The sequence below is a fragment of the Trachypithecus francoisi genome, unplaced genomic scaffold (genome assembly GCF_009764315.1).
Source record: "Trachypithecus francoisi isolate TF-2019V2 unplaced genomic scaffold, Tfra_2.0 Lachesis_group16, whole genome shotgun sequence".
NCBI lineage: Eukaryota > Metazoa > Chordata > Mammalia > Primates > Cercopithecidae > Trachypithecus > Trachypithecus francoisi.
In genome coordinates, this window is record NW_022681461.1 from 20,254,580 (window position 1) to 20,278,281 (window position 23,702).

A 23,702-nucleotide genomic window follows, 5' to 3' on the forward strand; every position below is an offset into this window, starting at 1 on the left:
AAATATGTAAGCTTTGGTGTTGAGGGAGAACTACTGCAAAACTAGACTTGAATTACCATCGCAGCAGGATTTTGAAAATGTATGAAGAGGGGCAGTCTGGGCGTGAGGGCGTCTATAGCCCAGATGAAGGTGCTTATGAAATAAAAGGCATGTCAGTGGGAAATGTGGCCTCTGGAAACATGAAGTTAAATTCAGTGCAAAGAGTAGGACAACCTCACATGTGTCGTTCTGTGCAAGGGAAATCAGCTGCCCTCTTGGCTGCTTTCTTACACTCCGATAGGGCATTGCCACTCCATCACACAGAACTGTCTATAAGACATTGATGGAGTACTATGGAAAGCTCACGGGCATACACAATTGGTCTTAGTCCCTTTACCATTCATTGGCTTTATAATTAGTGGAAGCAACTTAAGTTCTCTTGTCAATTTTTATGCACTTCAAAGGACTATTAATAAAATTTGAATTTATAGAACATAGTCCCCCAAGGGGCATTTTGTGTTGGTGATAATATTCTACTCACTTGAAAAGTTGCAGCAAAAATGCACCTTCCACTAAACTCTAAGTCTCTTTTTCTCTCTCCTTCTCTCTCTTTCGCTCTTGCTGTCACTCTCTCAAAGGGTCAGAATGCCTGGGTTCTTACCTTCATATTAGCTCTGAAATAGACTTCAAGATAAAACCTAGCTACGTCGTTCTGGCTGAAACTTTATAGGTGTTAGGTATAAAGTAAGCACCCTGGGTCTTGCTTCTGTTAATGGACTTGCAATTGTCGAAGCTGCCACTACGTGGCGTCGTGAGTCACAGTGAATCCTAGTGAGTGGTAGGCATGAAACCTAAGTCCTGGCTGTCCCTAGTCAAGGCTATTAATGGTCCCAGGTATGTACGTAAACTAGCCAGCCGCGTTTATGTTTTCATAAACATCACATTGATATTGATATGGATGCAAACCTGTGACAATAATTATTAGCTGATTTATTTTTTAAATATTGTATTTATTTTTACTATAATAAACATTTATTTTCCAATAGCTATATTATATTTATTGTATAAATAATATCCTTTGGAGTAAGGCTTAAAGAACGTGGGCTGGCATCAGCGATGTGCCATCAGAATGTGTCTTATGAACTCTAGTTTTTCATACTCTGTTTTAGAAAGACCATACTTTACTCCTCAGTTCCACGGTGAATATTCAAAAGTCTTCTATATGGAAACTGTCACATCGTGCATATGTCTTGGTGTCAGATACTCTCTAATACCTGTTTATAACTCACCAAGGAAAATAAAATGCTTACTTACTTGTTTCCAAGCCCTTCTTCTATTTCTGAAAGCCCCTTTTCTACTTTCAAGCAGGGCTTAGCTCTTATCAAATTCTACACTTTGTTTTAGGTTGTAGAAGAGTACTTGCCAGGCAAGGTGTGCAGAAAACAATTCCTCTGGTCTTTACAATATGTATAATGGTCTCTTTCAGTCTGGAGAGTTTCATAGGCAGCCGACTATCCTCACTGTTTCCTTCCTTTAAAATGTAAATGTATTTAAATCAATAGAGTGTGATGGTTAACAGCCTAGGCTCTGTGGTCAGGCACGCTTGGACTTGAATGGTTGTTCTGGTACTACCTCTTATCTTTTCTAGGCCTCATCTGTTTCCTCATCTATTAAATAAGGGTATTAAAGTATCTTATTTCCTAGAGTGGTTGTAAAGATCAAATGTGGTAATGCTTATACTAGGTGGTCACAATAATGGCTCCGTTGAGATTAGCTATTATTATTTTATTTCATTTTTATGTATACTCTATTTCCTTATACAACACATTAGAGGCTACTTATAAGACTATCTACCTTAAAATAGTAGTCAGTGCCGGAAGAGTTTTGAATTAAAATGAAAGAGTGAGGCTGGGCAGGGGCTTGTGGGGGATGAAACACAGGTATTGTAAGATACAAGTACTCATAAACTTCACTCAGTTACTTAGAATTAGCCACATATTTGTTTCTGAGCTTCCCACTAGCTACAGTGAAAAGAGAATCAGGTTCACTCATGTGATTCCTATGGACCACAAGGCAAAACCTACCAGTCTCTCAGTGAAGCTTAATGGGTCTTGGTTCTTAATTCCAAGAATATATATTCCTTATGTGGGGCATCATGTGAACAGTGACGGTAATCCTAATAATAACCCTATATGAGGTATCATATACACTTTAAAAATATAAGCCAAGGGAATAGTTAAGAGGTAGTTCTGCTCCCCAGAGAACTGGGAACAAGACCATGTGCTGGGCAGAATTCTGAGATTCACACCCCCTGGTGTACACACCCTGCATAATCTCTTCTGCTTTGGGTGTGGGCAGGACAGTGTTGGCTGTCACTCCGATTAGATTATGGGATATACAAAGTGAAGTCCCGATGTAATGAAGTCCCTCATCAGTGGCTTTAAGTAATCAAAAGGAGATGATCCTGGAGATGTTCTGACCTAATCAGCCCATTAAAGAAGATCTAGAGTTCAAGGAGAGTCTCTGCTAGCCTTGAAGAAGGATGCTGCCATGCTGTGAGAGAGCCACATGGCCAGGACCTGAGGGCAGCCTCTAGGAGCTGAGAGAGACCTTCAGGTGACAGCTGATGGGGCAATAGGGACCTCAGTCCTACAATCCTGAGGACTTGGATCCTGCCATCAGCCTGAATGAGCTTGGAGGAAGATCCTGAGCTCTGGATGAGTGCACAGCCAGCAAACATCTTGATTTCAGCCTTGTGAGACCTTGCACAGAGAACCCAGTTATACCATTGCCTGGACTTCGGACCTACAGAAACTTTGACATCATCAAAAAGGTATTGTTTCAAGCTGCTGAGTTTGAGGCAATTTGTTACACAGCAATAGAAAACTAATGCAAACCATATGGCTGGAATCCACAGACTTTGAATAGATTCAGAAATAAAATCTAGAACATCTAGGGCATTTCCCAAACTAAACTTAACATTCATGGGAGATGCTAATAGATGTGTCACGTTAAAAACAAAACAACTGTTTTGGTAGACCCTGACTCTTCTCATTAGAAAGGCCTTTGGTCTACTGGTGGGGCAAAGAGTCAGGTTTCTGGGTTGTAAGCAACAGAAATAAACTGACTCACATTTGCAGAACAGAGTTTTTGGAAAGGCTATAGTGAAGTCATGGAATCAAGAAGCAGGCTGAAGAAACAGTCTCAGAATGAACAGGAACCTGAGAACTCCTGGGGTCTCACTACCAAAAAAAAAAAAAAAAAAAAAATCCTGATGACCCCATAGCCACCAAAATAAAAGAACTTCATCTGTTCCTCTTCCCTGTCCCCACTGTTACCAGATAAATCCCCTCAAGGTTCAACAGCTCAGCAAAGTCTGAGTGGCCTGGCACTTAGCCACAGGAGAGCAGGAAACTTGAATTAACAGGTGTGCCAAGATGCACATATTGAGCAAAGGTCATTCTCCCAAGCTCAGCTATAACCCAAAGGAGAGATAATGGATGATGGGCCACCCAAAAACAAAGGGGGTTCAAAAAGGTAGATCAGACTTGCAAGTTTAGGGGTAGAATCTGAGACTTCCTCCTTTATGTCCGAGTGAAAGGGGAAGTCACTCTTGTAAGAAACGGCGAAGATTTTGGAGCCACCAAATCCAAAGCTTCAGGAGACGTAGAGAGAGGGAGCGGGGGACGTGGGTGGGACTATGGAGGCAGTGGAAGGCTGGGCAATGTGGCTCTTGTGAAATCCAAGATTTTGAACAGATCAGATGCTGCACGGAGTGGGTGAGGAGCCTGAGCTCTGTGCCTGTGCAAATGAGAAGAGATGCTGAACCATGAAGCTTTCACTTCTGAGCATTAGCAGAAACTGCAGCAAGATTTCTGACTTTCACAAGCTGTGGAATCTGCTGGAGTCTGAGCAGTTTTACCCTGTAAGAAAATGGATCCCCGGCTGCCACTGAAACTATATGTATTTGGCAAGTAGTGTATCCTAAAGCCACTCTTGGGAAACTCATCATAAAACTAGCATATCCAAAGCTCTGTGGTATGTTTGGGCCTCCCCACTCCGTGTTGCTGTATTTGTTGTGGTGGCTGCAGGCTTATGATTGCTCAGGTTTGCTCAGTTCCATAAATTCTCACTAAATGCTGCATTTGTTGAAGGAGTCCTGTTGTGGCTTCAGGACTGTTCTTGCTGTTGTTTTTCAACCATACACATGTGCATTATCTTTCTAAGTGACTGAATGGTTAAGAGTTTGGTGTGCATAGTTGCACATTTTCATGAACTGTTGCATTTTGTTAATGCATATTACTCCTTGACTTCAATGTATTTTATCTGTATTGATTGAATGTAAAGATTTTCAGTAAGATTCATTTATTCATTCAAAGAATATTGATGTGCCAGCTACCATTCTAGGAACGGGGGAGTACATTAATGAAGAAAAGAGACTAAGATCTGTCTTAGGCTATTCAGGCTGCTATAACAGAATACCTTAGGCTGGGTAATTTATAAACAGTCATGTTTACTGCTCACAGTTCTGGGGATCAGGAAGTCTGCAGAAGTCTAAGATGAAGGCACTAGCAGATCCGTGGTCTGGTGAGAGTCTGCTCCTCTGAGATGGCATCTTCTTGGTGTCTTTGCATGGCAGAGGGGACACACAAGCTCCCTCGGGCTCTTTTTATTTTTATTTTTTATTTTTTCAGGAACAGGGTCTTGCTCTGTCACCCAGGCTAGAATGCAGTGGTGCGATCATAGCTCACTGTAACCTTGAACTCTTGGGCTGACGCCATCCTCCTGCTTCAGCCTCTCAAGTAGCTGGGACTGCAGGTGCACACACCACCCGGCTGGTTATTTGTTTATTTGTTTTTATGGATGAGGGAGTGTCGCTATGTTGTTCAGGCTGGTCTTGAACTCCTGGCCTCAAGCAGTCCTACCTCAGCCTCCCGTGTCCTTGGGCTTACAGGCATGAACCAATGTGCCCAGCTCAGACCTCTTTTATAAGGGCACGAATTCCATTCGTGAGGACTCCACCTTCATGACCTCGTCACCACTCACAAGCCCCGCTTCTTAATACCTTCACGTTGGGGATTAGAGTTCAATGTATGAATTTTGGAGAGACACAGACTTTCAGACCATAGCAGATCCCTGCCCTGAGGGGTACATGTACCCCCCCCACATACAACACACACATGGCACACACCATACACACCCACACATATACATACACACACACCACACATATATACCCCACACACACATACATACACAGATACCACACACATAAACACATCACACAACACACACACATACCGCACGTACAAACACACCACACACACATACACCACACACATGCACACACCACACACATACACCACACACATACACACACACATACACACCACACACACCACACATACACACACACCACAAATACACATGCACACCACACACATACACACACCACACACAGACACACCACACACATGCACTACACATATACACACCGCACACACCACACATACACACATCACACACATTCACACATCACACAGACACACCACACACATACACCACATACACACGCATACATACCACACACACACACATGCACACACCACACAACCTCCACACACATACACATCTCCACACACATGCACACACACCACACACATACACATATACACACACCACACATACATACACACCACACAACACACATACACACCTCCACACACATGCACACACACCACACACACCACACACATACACATATACACACACCACACATACATACACACCACACAACACACATACACAGATACCACACACAAACACATCACACAACACACATACACACATACTGCACGTACACACACACCACACATACACCACACACACACACACCACACACACATACACACACCACACACACACCACACATACACACCACAAATACACATATGCACACCACACATACACACAACACACACAGACACACCACACACGTACACACACACTGCACATACCACACATACACCACATCCACACACCACAAACACATTCACACATCACAGACACACCACACACATACACCACATACACATACCACACACACACACACTACACACACACCTCCACACACACAGCCTCCACACACATACACATATGCACACACCACATACCACACACACACATACACATACCCCCACACACACACCACACACACACGTACACACACCACACACACACCTCCACACATACACATATACACACACCACACACACACACACACACACACATACACACTTGTGTGCCGTTCTGCAGTTAAGTAAAAATCTCGGGTAACTTTTTCAGACTTTGTCCTAAACTAATTTGATCAAGGAACTTTTTTTAAGGATATGCACCACGTTTTGTAGAGTAGTGTTGTGTTTAATATGCCACTCTGGAAATGCTTATAAAGGCATCGCTGGGCTGTGTATACTTCAGGAAAGTCATCCATAGTCACCATTTGTTTCAAAATTTGATAAGAGTTAGGCAGCAGAGGGACTCAATTGTCCACCAAGATCTGGAGTGCAGATATCCTTGTTGCCACTTAAAGGCAAATCTGTATGCCTCACACGTCACATGAGTAGGGGTGACTTTGGTGAATCCTAAGGCCATACTGGAGCTTGTCACTTGGCTAGACATCTATCTCAGACCTGCTGACAGGACTATTTCTACGGGGCTCTGGATCAAGCAGTCCAGCCTCTTAATGGATCATGTTTCTCAAGTCAGCCTCTGTGGAGATACATCTGCTTCCCCCGGGATGAGGTGCGAGACCAGCACATAGTGAGCATGGAGCTCAGTAGATTGAGCGGAATGTTCCTGGGCTGTGGGAACTTCACGAGACCACATCTCATTTTTGCACAAATATCTGTCATTCACCACCTACCTGTGCTCGGCTGGTTGCTTGGTTGGGATGTTTTGACAGGAAGTAGGAGACTTGGTTAAATGTCTGTATAACTTTGAGCTGCTTAAAGAGAGAGACACTTTGTACTAACCCCAACAGGTTTCCTTACGCACCTGATTACGACAAAGAATCTTGGGTTCTTGCTTCGGAGAGTGGCTGAGCTGCTTTGCTGCACGTTGGCTTGTTCACCTGAGCTGGAAAAACCTGCGGTCCAGAGCCCCAGGGTGACTAATGAACATGTGTGTGACGAGAGAGAAAATGGTTTGGGGCAGTATTATTTTTTTGGGAGTAATTGCCTTTGAGGCTGTCTTCCTGGTTATTTTGAGGATGTGTGATTCACAGAGGAGAGAGGGACCTACACATTGGTCATCCTCAAGATTTTCAGGGCCATTCTAGAATAGTCTTCATCCTGGATCCCAGGAACAGACCTCTTTATCAATGGTGGCATTCCTTTACATCCTCAGCTAAGTATAGTTATGATGATTGCTTTAGAGCACTCGAAAAAGAGTGACTACAGTGGCTGCATTTGCCTTTATACTTTGAAAGAATGTCCACAACAATAAATATTTATGAAGCTTTATAATTAAAAAATACATTCTTTAGAGAATGCTAATGATGAAAAGACCACCCCCACCTCCCCTCCTCATTTTACCAATGAGGAAATTGAGGCCCTGCGGTCAGATAAATTCATTGAAAGCTCCCTAGTAGGGGATGACCTGAGATTATATCTTGAGTCCTCTTGAAGGAAGCCAATCTGACCCATGTGTGTCCCCCATAGGGCCATCACATTCTTAGGGTCACACTATACTTCGGTGCCATATTAGTCCATTCTCATGCTGCTATAAGGACAAACCCAAGACTGGGTAATTGATAGAGGAGAGAGGTTTAATGGACTCACAGTTCCATATGGCTGGGGAGGCCTCACAATCATGGCGGAAGGTGAAGGAGGAGCAAAGGCACATCTTACATGGCAGCAGGAAAGACTGTGTGTGCAGGGGAACTGCCCTTTATAAAACCATCAGATCTTGTGAGACTTATTCACTATCAAGAGAACAGCAGGGAAAAACCCACCCCTATGATTCAATCACTTCCCATCAGTTCCCTCCCAGGACGTATGGGGATTAAGGGAACTACAATTCAAGATGTGATTAGGCTGAGCACACAGCCAAACCATATCAAGTGCTATCTTAGCAAAATCATCACCAAAAAAAGCATGAAAATTCCAAACACAGGCCACTAGATAGACCATAGGAAGAATAATTTTTACAGCACCAGAACTCATTCGATCTCAGATGGAAACATGTGCATCAGGTGACGTAGATTTTTTGCTGCTCTGTACATTAGAGAATGACTGTGAATGTGCCATCAGTTTGATTTGGAGGTGACAAGTAGGTTTTAGCAAGTAGGTGAATTCGCATATATGGAATCATAAACAATGAGAATCGGCAAGGTTTCTTCATTCCTTTGAGGTGGCATGTAAGCCCCCAGGCACTTAGGAAGGTGGGAGGGAGATGGATGAAGATGAGAATTATGGTCTCTGCCCTTTATTAAGAGCCTCCTGTGCATCAGTAAGGCTGATCACTTGATGTTTTACTGGGGCTGACCACAAGCCCCAGGGAGCAGAAGTGTCTAGACACAGGCAGAGCTCCCTGTTCTTGCTTTGGTGTATCCCATTTTGTAAATCAAGAGTCAAGACCATGACCATGAAGACTTCAGGGTGGAGACAGAAAAGGGCAATTTATTTAGTCCCACCATCTGAGAACCAGAATGCCAAAGCTCCAGAATCCTGCAGCCCTGGGACAAATGCCCTAAGGATGCAGAAGCCCACGGAATCCCAGAATTCCAAATGTCCTTCGGCCCAGCTCCAGCTTCCAGGCTGTCTGGTACCATGAACTACTGCCAATTCTTCATGTTCTCTTTGTTTCTAAAGTTCTTGTCTGAGCTGGGAGGCGCACATACGGAATGTCTAGAAGGAGGCCTGGGCCTAAGAGGGGTTCTCAAGAGGGAGATTATGCTCCGGCGTGTTGCCATCAAAGAACTTTGTTTCCTAACATTTATTCTTCAGCTCAGCCTCAGCTGTACCTGCCTAGCTGGCGTTAAACTAATGAATCTAACATTCCCTTCCCTTTGCATTGGGGTTTGAGGATGAAACCTGTTTGACAGTGAATTGGGGGAAAATTTGTTTGGATTTGCCTTGATGAGGCCTTTTTCAAAGATTGGGGAGGCCACTGGTTTCTCTTAAAAGTCAGCAGCACCCCAGGGAGAATGTAGGGACTGTCCTTCCACACTTGTCTTAGATTTCCGCCTCTCTGGAAACGTCTGGCCACTGGTTGATTGACACGACGTATACTTGGTAAAAACAAACAATGCGATATTGTACCTCAGGGGAACTAGCACGTGATAACATGGCTTGCTTAAGGAAGTTATAAAGAAGAAAAAAGAAACGGAAAATTCTGTTACTTCTGTTAATTCTGTTAATGGGAATCAGAACAATTCTAAGATTTTCCATTGGGTGGCATTTTATTTAATGTTACTATGTATAGTCATGCATTGCTTAACAACAGGGATACCCTCTGAGAAATGTGAAGTTAGGCGATTTCATTACTGTGTGAACATCATGGAGTGCACTTACACAAACCCATATGGTCTAGCCTACTACGTACCTGGGCTACCAGGTCTAGGTACCTGGGTTACCTTTTGCTCCTAAGGTACAAACCTGTACTGCATGTTGCTGTACTGAACACTGTAGGCAGTTGTAACACAATGGTATTTGTGTATCTAACTGTATCTTAATATAGAAAAGATACAATAAAAATGCTGCATTATAATCTTACATACTATCATACCATTATCATATACGCAGTCTGTTGTTGGCTGAAATATCATTATGCGGTGGATGACTATACATGCTTCCAGTCGGGGCAGGTCCACAATCTAAATTATTTGTGGGAATTGCCCTTTAAAATTTCTGAAGAGTGGAGAAATTTGTTTAAGTGGGATTCTCTTGCTTTTTGCACTAATTAAATACATTTTTTAAAGGTTGCTTCTCCACACTCTGCACACCTCTTACCATCATTCTTATAAAGACCAGAAGTTTGAGCATAAAGACAATTTTTTTTCATAGTTGCATACTTCTACCTCGAATAAGCCTGGCAAAGAGTTTATGGGTGCTGCATACACGCATGCTTGATGAATGAATGAATTAGGAATTACGGCTACAGCAGCGTGCTACTTGGATGCATTTAATTAGAATTATCAGTCTATACAGATGCCCTAGACTTATGATGGGATCATGCCCTGATAAACCCATCATAAATGGAAAATGTCAAAAGTCAAAAATGCATCTAATTTACCTAAACTGCCAAACAGCATAGCTTAGCCTGGCCTGCTAAATGCACTCAGAATACATTAGTCTACAGTTGGGCAAAATCATCTAATACAAAACCTGTTTTATAATGAAGAATTGAATATCTCATGCAACTTATTGAACACTGACCTGAAAATGAAAACCAGAATGGTTGTATGGATACTCAAAGTATGGTTTCTACTGAATGGTTACTGCTTTCACACCATCGTAAGTCACATAATTGTTCAGTCAAACCATCATAATTTGGGGACTGTTTGTAGAAGGTGTCAGCAAACATTTTCTGTAAATGGCTAGATAATAAGTGATTTAGCCTTGGTGGACCATACCGGCTTTGTCTCAACAGCTTGATGCTGCTGTTGCAGGTTTGAAAGCAGACAGACAATATCACAATATCACGAGGCATAGCTGTCTTCCCATAGAACTTTATTAGCAAAAACAGGCAGTCTGCTGGATGTGGCCCATCAGCTGCAGTTTACCCTAATCTACATGAAAGCATACACTGGCATCATACAAATGTTAGAAACCAATGTGGTAAAAGAGAGATTTCAAGACTATGTGAGTGGTAGAGAGCATGCTCTGTGTTCACCAAATCCCATTCCACCTTCCATCTGAACACATGGGAAGAACACATTTCCCAGCCTCCCTTGCACTTAGCAGGGGCCTTGTGACTAATTGGCCAATGAGCTGTGTCCAGAGGTTAAGTCCACCATGTCCCACAAGACTTCCTGAACACTGCTCCATGTTCTCTTCCCTCCCCTGCAGACTGGGTGCAAATAATCTAGTGAAGGACTCCAGGGCCCTTCAAGTTGGTGTACTCACTTGCTGGAGCAAGCCTGGATCCCTGAATAACTCTGTGGAGGAGAGTCCTCCCCACCCCCTACCATGACCTTATAATGGACTGTGAAGGGTTGTAAAATACACCTGTGCTGTTAAGGCACTGAAATTCCGGGGTCATCAGCCTGTCCTCTCTAATCATACCATGTCTGGGCTCAGATCTGGATAAAGGAAAGAAACTGAAAAATAAATAGAGTTCTCTCCAGGGCTAACAGCCTCATGTCTGGCGTACCTGTTGACTGGGGAAGAGAGGAACAAGGAGGTTTTGGTGCTCGCAGTCTTAGAAGGTTTATGCATAAGTAGTACTGTAGTTTGGGTCTGAGAAACGGGACCTTGAAGAGAGAGTCATTGTGAGGTAGCGTGGCAGAAAGGAGCATTTAACGGATAAGTAGCTTTTATAAAAATTGTACATTGAGGCTGGGCATGGTGGCTCACACCTGTAATCCCAGCACTTGGAGAGGACGAGGTCAGCAGATCACTTGAGGTCAGGAGTTGGAGACCAGCCTGGCCAACATGGTGAAACCCAGTAGCTACTAAAAATACAAAGATTAGCTGGGCGTGGTGGTGTGTGCTTGTAATCCCAGCTACTTGGGAGGCTGAGTCAGGAGAATTGCTTGAACCTGGGAGGCAGAGGTTGCAGTGAGCCAAGATCACGCCATTGCACTCCAGCCTGGGCAACAGAGCAGGACTCTGTCTCAAAAAAAAAAAAAAAAAAAAAAAGTACATATACTGCACCAAAACTTGTAGCAAGGATTTATACTTGGTGTGATAGTTCATCTCTGCACTGGTTAAAATGGATTTCTTTAAGCTAGCCTAGAACCTCCCATGCTAACATCATTTCTCTCTCTCTTTGGCTGTATGCAGTAAAATTTACTAAAGTTAAAATAATAAACCAGTACCACAAACTCAGTGGCTTAGCAGAATGAAGTTGATTTTGTAGTCACATCTGTGTCAATTCAATATAAGTTGGTGGGGGTATGGTGCTTGGGCTCTGCTCCCCACAGTCATTCAAAATCCAGATCCCCATCACCTTGAGTGTCTCCCCCGACCCGTTCTCCCTCACTCTCCCTCAGCTAAGAAATGGGAAAAGAAAGATGGAGGGGGATTGCATGGGAGGTTTTGGAGGTCAGGCCTGGTCATGGCATGCATTGCTTCAGCCTGAATTCCCTCACTCAGAACTCAGTTACACGGGCCCACCTGACTGCCCGGAAGGCGGGGAGACACAGCATGACCCGCAAGCCCAGGAAGAAAGGAAAATAGGAAGTGCTGGACTCGTAGCCATCCTGGCTTCGTGGGAAAATACTTTGAACTCCCAATAACCAAGTGTACAAGTAAGTTTCTGAAACCACCCTGTTCTTAAATTGAAGCCTTGCTGGTGTTTTGTTGAATTACTGTAAGCCTTTAGTAATGCTTCCTTGTCTGGAAGGGCTGTGAACATAATCCAACACCAGAAAGAGAATGAGATTTCTCACAGCTGGTTGTGCCGCTGCAGGAAGCCCACAGGTGGGGCAAAGCATTTGTTACTTTCTCTGTGGCGGGGCCTTTTGGTCTGAGAGCTCCCTGAGCCCTGCCGCTCTGATCACTCACCTTTTCTGCCCTCTGCCTTTCCCTGCAGAGTCCCAGCCTTTTCCCCAGCAGGGCCCTGGTCACTGGAAAATTGGGAGCAAACCCTGCCATCCTCCCAGCAGCAGGCTCTGCAGATTCTGAAGATAGGCACAGACAAAGGAGATCTTCCTCTTGATAAATTGGACTGTCAGTGATAAAACAATTTTTATGTGCTAAAGAACTAAAAGAACTCTCTCAACTAGAGGAGGAAGGGAAGGAACAAGATAGTGAACAAGATGGTGACAGGGACAGAAAACTCTTATCTTCCCGCATAACACGACCATATCTAATGGCCCCTGGGCACATGCAATTAACTGGCCCAAAACAAATATGTATTTTTTAAAGATGGGGTCTCGCTGTTGCCCAGGCTGGAGTGCAGTGGCGTGATCAGAGCTCACTCCAGCCTCCAACTCCTAGGCTCAGGTGATCCTTCTGCCTCAGCTACTGAGTAGTTGGGACTACAGGCACCTACCACCATGCCTGGCTACTTTTTTTTTTTCCTTTTTGTTTTTCTTTTTAGAGACCGGTCTCACTTTGCTGCCCAGGGTGGTTTTGGACTTCTGGTTTCAAGTGATCCTTCCGCCTTGACCTCCTAACATGTTGGGATTACAGGCATGAGCCACCTTGCTGGGCCCCAAAGCCATTTTCTGAGAAGCAGCCCCACTGACCAAATACGTGCATTCCTTGTTTGGAGGGTGTTGAGGGAGTTGGGCTACCAGATGCTGTTTGGAAAATTTCACTTGATTTTGTTCCACGGAGGGTTTAGGCGCTTTCCAGAGCATCTTAGGGAAAGGCATGTTATGTGAAATGCAATGTAGCAAAGGCTGGTCTGGTCTCCCTCCCACACCCCCGCTCCATACACAGAACCACCTTTGGCAAGCACAGGCAGGAAGCCATGTTCTTGGCAGCAAGAAGGGAAGATGTAGCACCTTCTCCTCCCCCCCGATCAGGCCACCTCTAGTGGAAAGTAGTAGTTAGGCCATCTCTTCACTCATCCCCAGTTGAAAAGTCTCCTTTCCTTTGAGCTCAGCATTTGTGTGGTCTCTGCTGTCATTCCTACTCAGAAGGACAGTTGTAATTCTGCAATCCTCAAGGTTAGGGCCTATTTCTATTCCCAGCAGCTAGCCCTGGATCTGGCGTGGAGCAGGGGCGTGACACTGTGCACTGAGTGGTGAACGAGTCTGCCTGCTGCTGCCCAGCTGAGTGTGGGATGTTTACGGCACCCCAACTGAACCCTAAGCTACCTCCCCCTGGACCTAAGGTGATCGGGGATTTTTGCCCCTACATAGAATTGAGCAGACTGTAAAGGAAGCTCTTGTGTGTCAGAGAGTCAGAGCTGCACAGAGTCCTGGGAAATGATGGGCTCATGATGGGGACTGAACTGCGTTCGCTGCTGGAGCTGTGAAGAAGACCCTGGAAGGCTATTGCTGCTGCATGTCTCAGGGGGGCCTGAGGCCGCTATAGGTCAGCAGGGCTGGCAGTCAGGGAGAAAATGGGGATGTGAAGCAGGGAACAGCAAGGGTAGGCTAGAACCTGCAAAGACAAAGCAGAACCCACAAAAGCCAAGTGGATTCTGGGGGGTTGAACTGGAACCTGCACAGGTGTCACCATCCTGACGGTGCAGTCAGTTGTGGAAGAAGCTGGCACCCTTGGTCATGGATCTGCACGTGTGCCTGCCCCAGGATGTGGAGAAGCCCAAGGAGAAGATCCAGGCAGGAGTTAAATGTGCTGAGAACACCTGCGAGGTTGACCAGAAGATCAGCTGGGCTGTTTTTAAGCAGAAGCAGGCCTCTGAACTCCAGACCCGGATGGCGGCTGCATCCTTCTGCCTTGCAAGTCTCTTTCCGTTTCTTCTGTGGCCAGCCGTAACCCAGAACCAAACATGGCGGGGCATTCTGGGAAATGCCAGTAGGTTCAGCTAAGCTGGCACGGTGCAAGGCCATGCATACCATCTCTCAACTGCATTATTCGCACTCACGTAGCTACAGGTGTTAAGTATTTATCACAGGAGCCTTGGGAAAGAGCCTTTTTAGTGAAACACACTGAAGTTGCTGTTTTTTCAGAGACAGTCTTGTTCTCTTGCTCAGGCTGGATGGCAGTAGCACAATCATAACTTACTCTAGCCTCCAACACCTGGGTGCAAATGAGCCTCCTGCCACAGCCTCCAGAGTAGCTGGGACTACAGGCATGCATCACCATGCCCAACTAATTTATTTTTTATTATTTTATTTTTAGAGATGTGGGTCTTGTTTTGTTGCCTACGCTGGTCTCAAACTTCTGGCTTTAAGTGATCCTCCCACTTTGGCTTCCCAAATTGCTGGGATTAATTACGGTGCCCAGCCCCGACTGAAGTTTTGACTGTTAAGAGAAGATAAAGTAACTAACTTGGCCCCTCATGCCAACACTTTGTGGCCAGTAAATTCTGCTATTTATTTTTGTTGTTGGAGAAAAGAGGAAGCGAAAGAGAAGGATGAAGATTGTAGTAGAAATAAAGATTTCTGTTGAATCTTGAATTGGGTTTAAAAAGCTTGCTTCTGTTCTGAGTGCATGGGAGATTGGAGAAGTCTAGGTGCCTTTAGCTCCGTGTTTAATATTGAAATGTGTGCGGAGTGGGTGGAGTGAGCTTGCAGGGACAGGAGGGAGGGGAGCAAGTCCCTGCTGAGCTTAGAGTTTCCAGAGAAGATGAAAATTGATCAAAAGAAGCTGGAAAACCAATTTTTTTAAATGAAGTCTTAGTAATTAAATATTCTACATATGCTTTTAAAAGTATATTTATAAATATTCTAGGTGTGCTTTAAAAAGATAGATACTCTACAGTTATTTTGAATGTATCAAAATGTATCCATAAGTTCAAATTTGCTGATCATAATGTTTGTCTATATTTTTCCTGAGATTTTTGTCTGTTTACACTCTCAGTGAGAGAGGTATGTTCAAATCTCTATACAATGATTTGTCCATTTCTCCGTTTCCACCTATGAAATTTTGCTCCACAGATTTTGATCCTATGTTAATAGCTACATAAAACTTTAGAGCTGCTATGTTTTTCCAAATCTTTTTGTTATTCGAAATATCGCTCTCTTCTAGCTCTAGCTCTGCTTTTCACCTTGAAGTCTGCTTTTATCTTAGTAGAGAGACTCCAGTTTCCTCTAGGTTAGTGTTTGCACGGCAGATCTTTTGTCATCTTTTTATTTGTCATCTGTCTTTGCGGTTGTCCCATCTTCTTATGCTTGATTATTTTGGGTGGAGCCCTGGATACATATTTGAAAAAATAATTTGAGGATGAGGAAGATCTCTCAAACCCCAAAAGGGAGTTTCCTTGTCTTCTGCCAGTTGTCTGGAGATACTTGATATCTGAGATTGTCATGATTCCAGCTGAGTTGCAAACCCCTCAGGGCTGCCCTGTGGAATCCTAGTGCAGAGCCAGAGGGTGTATGAGGGCCTTTTGCTCTTGCAGAGCCTTAGACCTCAATCCTTGTCACTCTAGCCCTGTGATGTTGGAAAAAGAGCTGCTTAACCATCAACTGTCCCTTCCAGAGTTGATAGAAGCCCCAGGAGTAAAACATCCCCATTGTAGGGCTCATCTGCTTGGGCACTGTCTTCCCCTATGTAGTGGCTTAGCAGTTATTAACTGTTGCATCATTGCATTGGCTTTCTTTCTTTTTTTGAGACATAGTCTCACTCTCTTGCCCAGGTTGGAGTGCAATTGTGTGATCTCAGCTCACTGCAACCTCCACCTCCCAGGTTCAAGTGATGCTCCTGCCTCAGCCTCCTGAGTAGCTGGGATTATAGGCGTGTACCACACGCCCAGCTGATTTTTTGTATTTTTGGTAGAGATGGGGTTTCACAATGTTGGTCAGTCTGGTCTCGAACTCCTGGCCTCAAGTGATCCGTCTGCCTCGGCTTCCCAGACTTCTGGGATTATAGGCATGAGCTACTGTGTTGGGCCTGTGTTAGCTTTCTAATACTTTCAAGCATATTTGCAAAATATTTTGTCTGCCATTTCTAGCTGCCCTTAGTGGGACAGTTGATTCAAATTTCCTAGTCATCCTCCTTTACCAGAATCAGAAATTCCTTGTTTATTTTCTATAGGAAAAACTCCTTTCTCTGCCATGGTTAACTGACATTTTCTTTATGATGTAATATTTTGCTTCAAAAGCTGATGGTTATGGAATATTGAAATTTTACTTCATAATTTTTGTTTAATAGAACACATAGTGTAATTCTGGACATGGAAAACACAGTATAATTCTGTAGTTGTTAAAGAGGGGTGATTTTACAAAAGTTGGAAATATTATGCTACAGAAAGTTCTCATATTTAATAATATATTTTATCTTAATCTCACTTGTGTTTACAAAGCTTACAGATATTGCACATCACAGTAGACACTTGAAATAGTAAGTTTTTATTATCTATGATACGTGTATGAGTCCATTCTCACATTGCTATAAAGACATACTGGAGACTGGGTAATTTACAAAGGAAAGAGGTTTAATTAACTCACAGGTCCACGTGGCTGAGGAGGCCTCAGGAAACTTAACAACCATGGCAGAGGGGAAGCAGGCACCCTCTTTACAGGCAGTAGGAGAGAGCGTGAGCTGGTGAAGAGGGAACTGTCAAACACTTAGGAAACCATCACATCTCATGAGAACTCACTCGCTATCACGAGAACAGCATGGGAGAGACCGCCCCCATTATCCAATCACCTCCCACCAGGTCCCTCCCTCGACACAGGGGGGATTATGGGAATTACAATTCAGGATGACATTTGGGTGGGGACACAGAGACAAACCATATCAACACATTAACAATTACTAATTTTAACAAAAAGGTTAGACAGGAGCAATTTGCTCAAGAGATCTATTGTATATCATGGTGACTAAGTTAATATATAGTATATTTGAAAACTGCAGGCTGGGCGCAGTGGCTCATGCCTGTAATCCCAGCACTTTGGGCAGCCGAGGTGGGCAGATCACTTGAGGTCAGGAGTTCAGGACCAGCCTGGCCAACATAGTGAAACCCCATCTCTACTAAAAATACAAAAAGTAGTCGGGCATAGCGATGGGCACCTGTAATCCCACTACTCAGGAGGACGAGGCAGGAGAATTGCTTGAACCCAGTGGGGCGGAGGTTGCATTGAGCTGAGATCATGCCCCTGCACTCCAGCCTGGGGACAGAACAAGACGGTGTCTCAAAAAAAGAAAAAAGAAAATAAAAGTGCTAAGGGAGTAGATTTTAAGTGTTCTTACCACAAAACAATAAGCATGTGAGGTAATACAAATGTTAAACAGCTTGTTTTAGCTACTCCACAATGTATACATGTATCAGAACACCAGCTTGTAAGTCATACATATATACAATTTTGTCCATTAAAATATAAGTAAATAGAAATTAAAAATATAAAATTTAACCAAAATGCTTAATGATCTGACAGAGGAACAAGGACTCTAGCTTAATTGGGAAAGTCGATCTTGAACAGAGAGCTCGGAGCCCTGCTGTCCTGGGGCATTCATAGGGCAGGAAGCCCCCCGTGGGGAGGATCTGGTGGAGATGGGGCAGCCTGCTGGGCTCTGGGTCCCAGCCAGAGGGCCTCACCGCACTCGACAGGGACTGTCACCGGCAGCCGCGGATCCCTGTGTGAAACCGGCAGGGCGCCACTTCATCAGCAGCTCCTGTTACTGTTAGCCTGGGAATTTCTGAATGAAACACACATGGAGGACATCTGCTTTCCAGGTTCCCCTGTCAGAGCAGTGAATATGGTGATTTTGTTTGAGAAAGGAAAAAGAGAAAGCCAGATATGAGCTCAATTTTGAGAGCCTGGTCGTGTTTCTGTATCACTGAGTTTGCTCCTATAATATTTACTCCTTTGAGAGTGATTTTTTTTTTTCAATTAAATGAATGTGTTAGGCAATTTCAAGTCATGATGTTTCTCTAGCCTAGGACTCTCCATGAACCACAGACAGACCCATTTTATCCATGTGCCTTTTAGACATCTCCACTTAGATGCTGGCCACCTCAGACTCAGCATGTGCCCCACCCAAGTCACATCTCCCCTAACCCTCATCCTCTTCCGACTCTTTGTCCTCTCTTTCCTTGAGATGAAGCCAGCCTTAAATGCTTTCCCCACAGTGCATGAGAGTCCCTTGTGTTCAGAGTGCAGGTGCCGTAGAGGCTGTTTGAACAGGCCCATCCAAGTACCCACACACCTGTGGATGAGCTGCTTGCCAAACCAGAGTTACGCACAAAACTCCTCTCTTTTGGGTCATTATCATTGCTTTTTTGCAACAGTATCTCACTCTTTCACTCAGGCTGAAGTGCAGTGGCACGATCTTGGCTCATTGCAGCCTTGACCTCCCAGGCTTAAGCAATCCTCCCACCTCAGCCTCCTGAGTAGCTGGAACAACAGGCACAACTACCATGCCCAGATAATTTTTGTATTTTTTGTAGAGATGGGGTCTCACTATGTTGCCCAGCTGGACTTGAATTCCTAGGCTCAAGCGATCCACCCACCTTGGCCTCCCAAAGTAGTGGGATTACAGGTGTGAGCCACCGCACCCAGCCAACTCCACTCTTGTAATAGACAGACATTGTTAAGGGTCTACAGAAAGTCATTCATTTCATATTCCATATTCCAAGTAAAAATTGTATTTAAATAAAGGTTACAGGGTACTCCCTTCTTCATTCCTCCCTGCCCTTCCTCATACTTGTCCCTGGAACATTCTCCGGGGCCTCAGCTGCCCCTCTCTCCACCAGCCATCCTCATAATGACTTGTGACAAAAGAACAGACCCTTGCTGGGCCATTCTCATTCAGAGGGACAAAAATGACTTCTCTGACCAAGAACTTTTCTAGATAAATGGAGACTAACGGAACACAACCACTAAATGCAACATGTGATCCTACACTGGGCTCCAGACCAGATAAAGGACATTCCTGGAACAACCGGCAAACTTTGGACAAGGCCTGAAGATGAATAATCTTTAATAATAATAATAATGGTGTGTCCATGCTCATTTCCTGATGCTGATCATTATACTGTGATGATGCAAGACGATGTCCTTGTTTTTAGCAAATCACACTAAGTCTCTAGAGACAAGGTGGCATTGTGCCTGCAACTTACTCTCAAATGTTTCAGGAAAAAAGTAAATGTGTGTGTTGGCCCACATGGGTGTGAAGTGTGTGTGTGTTTGCACACACATGGAGGGAGAAAGGATGAATGATAAAGCAAAGTAGTTAGTTGTTCACATTTGGCCAATCTTGAACGGCATAGAACTCTGTACCATTTTCCCCACATTTTTGCAAGTCTTATATTATTTCAAAATAAGAGTTAAAAAAACCAGCTAGGCACAGTGGCTCATGCCTGTAATTCCAGCACTTTGGGAAGCTGAGGTGGGTGGATCACCTAAGGTCAGGAGTTCAAGACCAGCCTGTCCAACATGGTGAAACCCTGTCTCTACTGAAAATACAAAAACAGAGTGAGCCTCTATCTTTAAAAAAAATAAAAATAAATAAAAAATAAATCTCCACACTTGGAGTACTTCTGGGCCTCTTGGGTGCAGTCTGCTCCAAATTCAAGTTCTAATGTTGGGTTTCCAAAGAGGCTGAGCTCTCTGCTTCTTTCAAGCCAGATTCTCGAAATTCCCCTCACCTGGCTAAACAGACAACATGTCTTCCTCTCCTGGTGAGGTCTCCTGGTGACCTGGCAGGTCATATCTATATCTACTCCCTATTTTTCATGTAGAAGCTTGCTTTCCTCTTTGATATCTCACTGGGTTCCACTTTTTCTCTCTACTACAAGAGCCAAAGGCTGGGTTTATCCATTGCAACGTGTATCAGTCAGGATCTGTGCAGTAGGTCATGCCGCACTAACAGACTGCCCCTGAAGTTCAGCTTACTTAACTTTGTTGATAACTTGTGTGTTGATTTCTCACTCATGCCACATATCCAGCATGGCGAGTGAGGGCATATCTGTGTTCACTGTAGTTATTTAGGAGCCCTGGGCGAGGGAGGCTCCATGTTGTCTCATGCTTCTAAAATCACCACAGCAGATGAAAATGAGTGTGGTGCATTACTCACTGACTTTGAAAAGTTTTTCCTTTCCTTTTTCCTGCCCTTTCCTGTCTTCTTCTCCTTCCTTCCTCTCTCTTTCTTTCTTTCTTTCTTTGTCTGTCTTATACAGGTCTCGTTCTGTTGCCTATGCTGGAGTGCAGTAGCTCCATCTCACTGCAACCTCTGCCCCCCGGGTTCAAGTGGTTCTCCTGCCTCAGCCTCCCGAGTAACTGGGATCACAGGCATGCACCACCAAACCCGGCTAATTTTTGTATTTTTAGTGGAGACAGGGTTTCACCATGTTGGACAGGCTGGTCTTGAACTCCTGGCTGCAGGTGATCCGTCTCCCTCCGCCTCCCAAAGTGCTGGGATGACAGGTGTGAGCCACTGCGCTCGGTCATAGCGTTTATTTTCAAAAGAGACAAGAGTGATTTCCACTCACATTTCATTCACCCTAAAGTTCAGTCCTACATTGTGTTTGTGAGAAGGAGAGAGAGAAATGCATTTGTCACAGCCGTGATGATTGCTGCAGTACTAATGCTCAGCAGTTAACCTGACTTTGATAGTGAAACTTAGCAGTGCAGCAAAAGAGGCCTGCCTATAAGAAGCAAGGATGCTGAGGGCCGCCAGAGCCCAAGTTAGAATTACAGATTGGCCAAGCGTTGTCTGAGCGTCTCCTCCTCTGAGAGGCTGCCCTGACCTGCTCTGTGCTCCCACCATGACCTGCACGGACTTCTGTCTTCTCACCCTAGCATGCTTTCACTCTTTATTTTCTCATGATTTTCTGCCTTGTTAGGTAGATGAATTTTACATGCACCACAGATGTTTACTGCAGGCACCTATCAATAGAAGGCACCTATTATTTGCAATAGAAGGCACTGCACTAGGTTCTGGGCTATAAGAACAAATAAGACATTGGTTCTGCTCTCGTGGCATTTCCTGGCCTGCCATGAAGACAGAGAGGAAAACAGACATTTTACATTGAGAGGGTAGAGCTCAGCACAGCTGACCTATTTGGGAAGCAAGAGGGTGGCGAGAGGAGGGGAGGACGTGGGAGACAGCTGTTCTGCACCACACTGGACAGTCACCGTCCAGGTTCTCCATCCGTCGTTCTCGCCGGTCAGGAAGAGGGCCCATGATGTGCAGCGTGCCAGTGGTGAGATTAGAAGTCAGGGTTTAGAGGCTACCGATGTATCCTGTTTTTGCAAACAAGAAATTCTACTTACATTTAAGTAACACTTCATAATTCAGGTGCCCCTGGAAATCATGGCTCGTTTTACAAATGAGGACACTAAGGCAGGTAACTTGTTGGGGTCCTTAAAAGTCCCAACTACACCATGTAGAACTCAGGGTCCTGATTCCCAGTCCAGCACACTTTCCAGTAATCCATCCTGCCTGGACCTTGTTTGAGACCCTACCTGCCTGAAGGTCCTACAGTCTTCAAAAGAGTTTACATTCACTTTCATGATAGGTGTGGGGAAGAGTCACATCGATTTAATCACAGTCCTTGGTTAGGATGAGCCAAGTGGATGTGTAAGATCCTCCTTTCCTCTGGCTTGCTGTTGGATAATTAAAAAGGATGAACAACGCACGATAAAAGTGACTTTTCAGGGGGTACCATCTATACTTGACATCCCAGCTACTAAGCAGATGCTTGCTGACTCACAGCTGCCGGTGTAGCCAGCCCTGCATGGTGATGTCATTGCTGTGGGATACAGGAAGATGGGAGGGGGAAGAAGAGCCTGGGGTCCTGCTTCTCTTGCCAGGATTCCTTTGTCTGCTACAACTTGCAGCCAAGGAAAGGATGCTGAGTCTCTGGGGCCAACACGTGGAAATGCTGTGGCTGCAGGCCAACCTTATCTTTTCCATTTTCTGAGGTTTGAAGAGATTTCTGGCTCATGCTAGCCTCCCATTGATTAAATGAGATAATGTATGTAGAGGCCTTGGCACATAGTACATGGCCAATAAATGGTAATCTGCGGTAATAGTGATAATTACAGTAATAATGGCCTTAATTCCTATAGTAATAGAGAAATAATTATTTAATAATCATAGTAATAATAAATATGATAATATAATAATCAGTGGTGTGGGGAGAGTAGTGCATTGGGAGGGAGGCTCCCAGTGGGAAAGAGCTGTATCAGTGATGCAAGAAAATAAAAAGCAGACTGTGTGGGAATGCGTTGTACTCTCCCCACAGTTTTGCTGGCAAGCTAAAACTGCTCTAAAAAGTAAAGTCAATCATTATATATACATATATTTTATTTTATTTTATTTTTTGAGACGGAGTTTCACTCTGTCGCCCAGGCTGGAGTGCGGTAGAGTGATCTCCGCTCACTGCAAGCTCCGCCTCCCATGTTCATGCCCTTCTCCTGCCTCAGCCTCCCGAGTAGCTGGGACTACAGGTGCCCGCTGCCACGCTCGGCTAATTTTTTGTATTTTTAGTAGAGATAGGGTTTCACCATGTTAGCCAGGATGGTCTCGATCTCCTGACCTTGTGATCCACCCATGTCAGCCTCCCAAAGTGTAATTTTTTTTTTTTTTTTTTTTTTTTTTTGAGGCAGAGTCTCGCTCTGTTGCCAGGCCAGGCTGGAGTGCAGTGATGCCATCTTGGCTCACTGCAACCTCCGCCTCCCAGGTTCAAGCGATTCTCCTGCCTCAGCCTCCTGAGTAGCTGGGATTACAGGTGCCCGCCACCACACCCGGCTAAATTTTTGTATTGTTAGTAGAGATAGGGCTTCACCATGTTGGCCAGGCTGGTCTTGAACTTTTGACCTTGTGATCTGCCCACCTCAGCCTTCCAAAGTGCTGGGATTACAGGCGTGAGCCACCGCACCTGGCCAGTTTTTTTTTTTTTTTTTTTTTTAATGAAAGAACAAAATCCCAGACTAATGATTAGTTGGTATTATTGTGTTTCAGTTCTCTAAAGAC

The 23,702-nt window shown here is 44.5% G+C and overlaps 1 protein-coding gene across 2 annotated transcripts in view; it reads left to right on the forward strand.

Annotated features, from left to right (window-relative positions):
• GNA14 (G protein subunit alpha 14) overlaps positions 1-23,702 on the forward strand; it is a 217,438-nt gene that overhangs the window by 181,584 nt on the left and 12,152 nt on the right. The gene's annotated exons all lie outside the window — the stretch shown is intronic.